Source organism: Microtus ochrogaster, linkage group LG5, assembly GCF_000317375.1.
Source record: "Microtus ochrogaster isolate Prairie Vole_2 linkage group LG5, MicOch1.0, whole genome shotgun sequence".
NCBI classification, from domain to species: Eukaryota; Metazoa; Chordata; class Mammalia; order Rodentia; family Cricetidae; genus Microtus; species Microtus ochrogaster.
The window spans coordinates 18,155,133-18,162,950 of record NC_022031.1 but is presented as its reverse complement, the minus strand read 5'-3'; positions in this window follow the sequence as shown (position 1 = coordinate 18,162,950).

Genomic DNA, 7,818 nt, shown 5'->3' with positions numbered 1-7,818 from the left:
GCGGCGCAGACGATCGCGGTCGCCTCCCAGCCCTCCGCGAGGCTGGCGGCGGGAAGGGCTGCAGCGGGCGATCGGGAGCCGAGGGGGCCGAGCGGACGGGCGGCGTTTAAAGGGGAACCGAGCCGGGGCACCACGGCGCGCCAGCGAGCGAGCGGTCCGGGGCCGGGACCACGGGGGGCGCGGAGCAGCGAGCAAGCTCGGCCGCCGGAGCCCTGCCCCTCCCCTCCCCCGAGCCTCACTCGACTCCGCCGCCGGCGAGAGCCCGGCGTAATTCACACTTTGCAGCAGCGGACCCTGCGCCAACCACGGCCGCCGCCACAGTGACGTCACGACGCCGCGCCGCAGGCCCCGCGCCCCGCGCCGCCGCTGCCTTTGCCGCCGCCGCCTCAGCGCCCGGGAGCCCGCTGGTGGCCGGGACCAGGCTGCCTGCGTCCTCTCCTCTCGACGCCGCGCCCCGCGCCGGGCCGGCCCCTCCCGCCTCTCCGCAGCTCCCTCCCCGCAAACCGCGGCGCGTGCGCAGGAGTGTTGCGAGGGGCATCCTCGGGAGCACGGACCGGGAGTTTGTCCGGCCTACGCGACGGGCGCGGTTCCGTCCGGCTGCCCCCCTCCAGAAGCCCCGAGGCACCGGGTGCCCTCACCGCGCTCGCCCCGGCTGGGCACCGCGCGCTTCCCCTCCTGGAATACCCGTTCTAGGGCTTCGCGGGGCACCTCTGCGACGGTGACGTCAGCAGGCCTCCCGGGCACGGTCCTCCTGCTACGTCACCGTCCATGCCCTAGCGAGGCAAGGCTCCAGTGGCTTGCCTTGGCAGGTGAGGCCCCGGGCCATCGGAGCCTGCAGGGCAGAGAGAGGGGCCAAAAACCCCAGAGTGAGGATGGTCTTTAAATGGAGGGGAAACATCGAGCCTGAGAAAGAAGTGAAATTCTTCCACCAAGAAAAGAGCTGAGAAATGACGATATTGACAAGACAAAGGGGACAAGGAGACCGAAAGTTCCTCTAGCCAAACGTGTCCCTTCTCGGTTAGCTTTTTGTTCCTTAGGATGTAGGAAAAGATCTTCACCTGCTTTGGTAAAATGAGGATATAATTTGCTTGTTCTTTGTCAAGTTTCTGTCCCAAACTGCCAGAGCTTTTCAGCAGGCACTGACTGTTCAGATGCTTTCGGCATCAGATACATCAGCCTGAACAAGCTCTCTCCTGCTGGCCAAATGGATTCGGGTCATTTCTCAGGGCATCTAGTCTCCCAGTTATTTGAGATGATTGTTGGCAAGGTGGCAGGCCTTTCGAAGCACGGTGCCCAGCCCGAGTTTGATGACGATATAAATCAAGTAGAGTACACATACTCAGATAAAGGAACAAAGGCGTATTCTCTTACTGTTTAAACAGCGTGCCCCCTGTGTATTTTCTACTTTCCCGGCCTTCACTGTTACATGATATGATCCCTCCTGTGTTAGGGAGTTTGTCTTCACTAGATGGGAAAACACTAACTGAGCTGCTTTTTATGCAGCATCTGATCTCACTGTCTTTGAAATTCTAATTATTCCCGTAACATGTAGTAGATGTGTTCTGCATCTCATTTGGAATTATACTTTTGCCCATTTACTCTTCAGAAAGTCATCAGACAGCTGATTAAATTGAAGCTAGACTCATAGAGACAGACATGCCCTAAACCTTTCATAGGTCAGTCCCAAGAACTAACCTCAGATGATACATGCTCTACATCTGTTAGGACAGGAGCATGCACGTATAACTGCGGTTCTTGGAAAACTGCAGGAGCAGGATGAAGAGCCTCATGAGGGTCAGCGCCAGCTCAGACATCACAGTGACTTCAAAACTAGGCATCCAAACAACACCAACAACAACCGTTTGAGTACGTATACACAAAACTGATACTGGTGAAAATTTGTGTTGAATAAAATATACCACACTTAATAACATTCAAGTGTTTGATTAATTAAATAATAAGACCACTAAGTAGGCAACTAGACATTTTATCTTCCTCCATCAAGGTATATTACAATGTACCTGTCTGAGCCAAAAACCCTATCACTATTACTAACTGTAATGTAGTGTTTTTACCCAACACTATAGTCACATTAGTGATTTAATCCAATTTCTACAGATAAGCAATCGGTTTCTAAAACTAAGTCACTTGCCATAGTAAACTCTGGTCTGACTTCAGAGCCATCCGTTTTCCACCGGGAAAAGAGATTCATTTGTTTCCAGTGTTCTTGGGAAGGCATTAGGGTTCATCAGAGAAACACCAGAAAGAGTGGGGGTTAAAGAGAGATTTTAAGGGGTTGGCTTAAGATTGCCAAAGCAGAGATCTGGGGAGCAGACAGACAGAGTTGGTCTCGCATTCTGGGATCTGAAACCTCTAAGAGAAAACTATTGGGCTGAAAACCCAGGCAGGATTTCCATTTTGGAGTCTTTCGACAGAGTTGATGCTTCTTCAGGAAACCTAAATCTTTGCTCTTAAACCTTCCAACAGAATAGACAAGTCCCGGCTACCTTGATGAGGATAATCTGCTTACAATCTACAGATTATAAGTGTTGACAACATGTTGACCAGTGTTGTATCAAACAACTGGGCGCTATAGCCTTACCAGCCTGACATAAAAGGAACCACCACCGGCAGAAACTTTAAACTTAAATAGTGAAGGAAATCCCATTACTTAAAGCAACAGAAAAATAAATGCCAAAAATAAAGTCAAAATTCAAAGGATGCTTTTATATGAGGAGAATACAGAGGACTTGGATGTTTAAGAAGAATGTCCTCTGAATATGAAGACTTGACCTACTTAAAAGAAACTGCCATCCATCAAGTTAATCTATACACTTACATGATCATGGAATGTAGTCCTGTGTGCTATAACTAGACATGCAGATTCTACAACTGCCAGATGTTGGGTTAGCCACAACACTCGTATAAGATTTAAAAAAAACAACAAAAAACGAAGTGAATATGAGAGTTGGATCAAAGAAGCAGAATCGCTGAAAGTGGCGCAAAAAGGATGTACTATAGAGGTTTGTTATTATAATGCAAGCTTTCTTATGGAGAAGCTTGTGTGGCAAGGCCAGGGAGGAATGATTACAGGCTCGTAGAAAAGCCACTAAACCGGGATTGGGAAGGGGAACTGCTAAGGAGGTTTTATGGAAGGCTTTGCCTCATGTCTAGTAGTGAGTGTGAAGTCGTTGGAAGTCAGCATGAAAGCAGATAGGAAGAAAATCCAGCTGCAGAGAGGTAAGAGGCATGGACAAGTTGTGATCTATAAGAAAAAACTGGAACCTGTGTCTTTTCCTCACACCCCAGAGACCCAATCTGTAGAAGAAGCTGACCTATAGCCAAGGAGCTAGCCCTGGCTGCAGAGAAACTGGAGATACTGCAGGCCTGGCTACTCTTCCTTAACACTGAGGCAAGTTGACAGAATAGGAGATATTTGCAGAAGTGGCAATGGCACCTACAATGTTGTAGAAATCTTCAACATGTAATGAGTTCCACTTTTCAAATCTTGCAAATATCTGCTGTGTGCAGCTGAAACCAGAACCATACAATGGGGGAAAGACACCTTCTTGGAAATGCAGTTCTAGTTAGCAGGATTGACTGGCAGTACAACATTACCCCAGCCCTACACTTGCCATCCTGACATCCATGCTCACTTGCTCGTTTATTTGTCAGCGGAATCATCCTTCCTGTAATATGCAGCTTTCTCTTGCACAACCCAAGCCAGATCACTCCCTCTCCGAGAGAGATTACAATGTCTTCTTTGAGCTGTATCCATTCCTCCACTTGATAAGTCACAGTGCCTCTCGGATATTCTGAAACCTGAATACTAACACAGAAGGCTACCTACCATTAGTTAGTCCTAGAAGAATGACATGGAGACAAATAGAAAATATTTGGCTAAGATGTACAAAGCTATTGTCCCTGTTTCTACATCTGTAATATTCTTACGGCTACTGTTCGTAACTATCATCTCTCTTTGCCGTGATCATCTCATTCTCCCTTTGCCTTCAGGAAATGTCTTCACTTGTAGTGAGTGGTTCCTTGTTTGTGAACTGATCAAACCTTCTTTCCAGAACAGTCTTCTTATAGGAATTGTAGTTTACCCACAGAGTCTATGAACACTACATACCAAGAGGAGTCCTAGAGTCTCCTGCATTCCTTTCTTCTCCAGCTGTGTAGCTGGTTGGATCAAGCACTCCAGATAACATAACCATCCTTTCTGGGGTTTGATAGTTAACTAGGAGTCCAGAACGGCCAAGTGGCAGTCTCAACGTCCAATATACTCAAACTCTGACTATACGCCTCAGTGAGAGCCTTCTCTTCTAGGATATTCAGAGAGACCAACAGCTCAATTTTAGATGTATAGTCTCTGTAACAGTGAAGATAAACTGCTGTTTTCAGCACCCAGTTTCTCGCCACATCTTATAGCAGCCCTGGCAAACTCACAATAACAATACTCAGTTCTGACTCTGAGTCACAGCAGGTTTTATGAAGGTTCTAGACTCATTCTTCTGTGTCCGGTTATAAAAGTGTCCCCTGCTCATGACAGAGCTGCTGCTCACAGACTCACGGGAGCTGTGGATGCCTGTCCAGGACCAGCATAAGATCAAGCCAATCAACATTCCAGCTCGAGGTGGGGGAGGGGCTCATGAGGCCCCACCCCTAGCTGAGAGTTATTGGCCCTTCTTGGCTGCTTGAGGAGGGAGAGTCAGTTTTCTTAAGGGGTGTAGCCTCTCCTCTCAAAGGTTACCCATGCTCTGGTGCCTGGCCCTAAATTCAAGTGCGTTTGGGCAGCGCTAATTGGACTGAGAGGTTTGTGAAGAGAAAAATAAAGGTGTGTGTGTGTGTGTGTGTGTGTGTGTGTGTGTGTGTGTGTGTAGAAAGTTGGGAGAAGGACGTGGGTGGTCTCGGAGAAGAAGCTGAAGGGGGACAGAGGTGGGATTGCTTTGGTCAAATTATATCGTGGACATACATGAAATTCTCAAAAGACAGGCTAAAAAAATCTTAAAAATACACAAAGCCTTTGAATGGGGAAAAGTAACAACTAACCAAGTTATCTATTTTTTTTCCCTGTGGGAGGGGAGGGGCAGCTGGTTTTTTTTTCCCTGTGGGAGGGGAGGGGCAGCTGGTTTTTTTTTCTCTGTGGGAGGGGAAGGGCAGATGGATTTTTTTTCCCTGTGGGAGGGGAGGGGCACAGCAGAAAATGCAGCCGCTGATCAAAGGGTGTGGGAGACTGAGAAAACGGATCATGAATGTTAGTCTCTAGTTATGAATATTGAGGTAACTGGTTGTGAGGTGCTCACATTTCATTGTTAAAACATGCTCCTCCAGGATATCTCTGGGGAAAAGTCATGAAGAACAGGGAACCTTTTCTTCAGTGTCCATGAATGGCCATGTGAAATGGGGGACAGAATGAATCTTAGAACAGCAGAATCTTTTATAGTGCACCTAAAATTTGATTGCTAAGCATTTTTTTTTACAAATATCTTATTTTTAAATTATGTGTATATGTGTGGGCCTATGTTTGTGCACATGACTGCAACTACCTGGTGACGTGGGCACCAGAAAGTAAGTCCTCTGGTTACTAAGCAGTTTTTGTCACAAGTATCTCTGAACTTAACTGCCATTTCGATATAAAATATTAACACTTAGGGCTGATGAGATGTCTCAGCAGGGAAAGTTACTTGCTGGCAGGCCTGATGACCTGACTTTAATTCCCGGGCCCCACATGGTAGAGGAGAAAAGAACTTACTCCTCAAGTTATCCTTGGCCCTCTTTTGCTCTCAAAGGGGTATGGAAGCGTGTGTGTGCGCGCATGCACACACACACACACACACACACACACAAATCTTAATAAATAAAATAGTAACATTTAGAGAAATCACTTGTTAGATTTCTTAGACTCTTTATTCTAGTGCCTTGTATTTCTATCAAACACCTGCTTTAAATATTTCAAATAATGAAGTGGTGTAAGTGTTGACAGAGACTGTCACCCAGACTTGAAATAATCACACAGAAACTATATTAATTACAACACTGCTTGGCCAATTACATAGGCATATTGCTAGCTAGTTCTTATATCTTAAATTAACCCATTTCTGTTGTTTTATGTTTTACCACGAGGCTCGTGGTTTACTGGTAAGGTTCCGGCGGACAGGCATTTTTTTCCTTTGGCGGCTATATGGCGTCTCTCTGACTCCACCTTCTTTCGCCTCTATCTCTGCTTAGAATTCCCACCTTGCTCTATTCTGCACTGCAATAGGCCCAAAGCAGATTCTTTATTTACCAGTGGTGATAAAACATATTCACAGCATACAGAGGAGAATCCTACATCATGTATGTTTTTTCTAAAATAATATTTTTATGTGTGGGTGTTTTCCTGCAAACATGTCTATGTACCACTTGCATGGCTGAAGACTGCAAAAACCGGACCAGAAGAGGGTCTCAGATCCCCTGGAACTAGAGTTTTTTTTTTTTTCGAGACAGGGTTTCTTTTTAGCTTTTTGGTTCCTGTCCTGGAACTAGCTCTTGTAGACCAGGCTGGCCTCGAACCCACAGAGATCTGCCTGCCTCTGCCTCCCGAGTGCTGGGATTAAAGGCATGCGCCACCACCACCCGGCCCCCTGGAACTAGAGTTAAAAATAAGGTGTGAATCACAATGTGGGTCCTGGGAATCAAAAGAGCAGTCAATACTCTTTTTTTTTAATTTTTTTTTGTTTTTTTTTTCAAAACAGGGTTTCTCTGTGGTTTTGGAGCCTGTCCTGGAACTAGCTCTTGTAGACCAGGCTGGTCTCAAACTCACAGAGATCTGCCTGCCTCTGCCTCCCGAGTGCTGGGATTAAAGGCGTACGCCACCACCACCTGGCTCAGTCAATACTCTTAACTTTTGAGCTATCTCTCCATCCCCATAAATAATGTCAATTCTTAAGCAGTTGCTGTGGATTCAATTACATCTGCTCCTCTTTTCCAAAGCATATATGCTGAGGTTTTCACCCTTAGCTCATTAAAATGTGTCATTATTTGAAAATAGAATTGTTGCACATGAGGATAATTAACTAAGATAAAAAAAATCACAGAGGATCAGGGATGGGTCCCAATATAAGTAATACCAAGTATTACTAGGCATCGTCAGAATATCAAAGACATACATGGAACAGACATTCCTCTGGAGCTGCTAAAAACAGCCAACCCTGTTCACAAGCTGATGCTGAGTGTCGTACTACCCAGACCATGAAAGAATACATTTCTATTGGATTAAGAACCAGGTCTTGGTCCTTTGTCCCAAGAGTGCTACAGAACTAATATAGAAAGTAGTTTTATTTGAATCTGAACTGTCCCAAAGCAGGCTAATATTTTGAGTTGTTGTTTCCCAGCTGGTGGCACTATTCAGGGAGGCTATTAAACCTTAAGGGGCAGGGCCAGGATGGCAGAAATAGGTCATTAAGTGCAGACCTTTAAAGGTTACGCTTGCTCTCCAGTTTCCTCCCTACTTCTGTGCTCTCCAGCCTACATGAGCTGAAGAAGTTGTTTCTGCCACACACCCCAACAGCCTTGGTGTTCTACTTTGGGACGTCATGACACTTTCCATGCCCAGAAGCATGGATGTAAGTGAACAGATTCTGAAACTGGGGAGCAAAATAAATCCCTTCCCCCTTTAATTTGTTTATGTCAGGTATTTTGGTAACAATGGCCAAAAATAGACAGATAGATAGATGATAGATAGAAAGATAGATGATAGATAGATTGATTGATAGATAGATAGAAAGATAGATGATAGATAGATAGATAGATAGATAGATAGATAGATAGATAGAT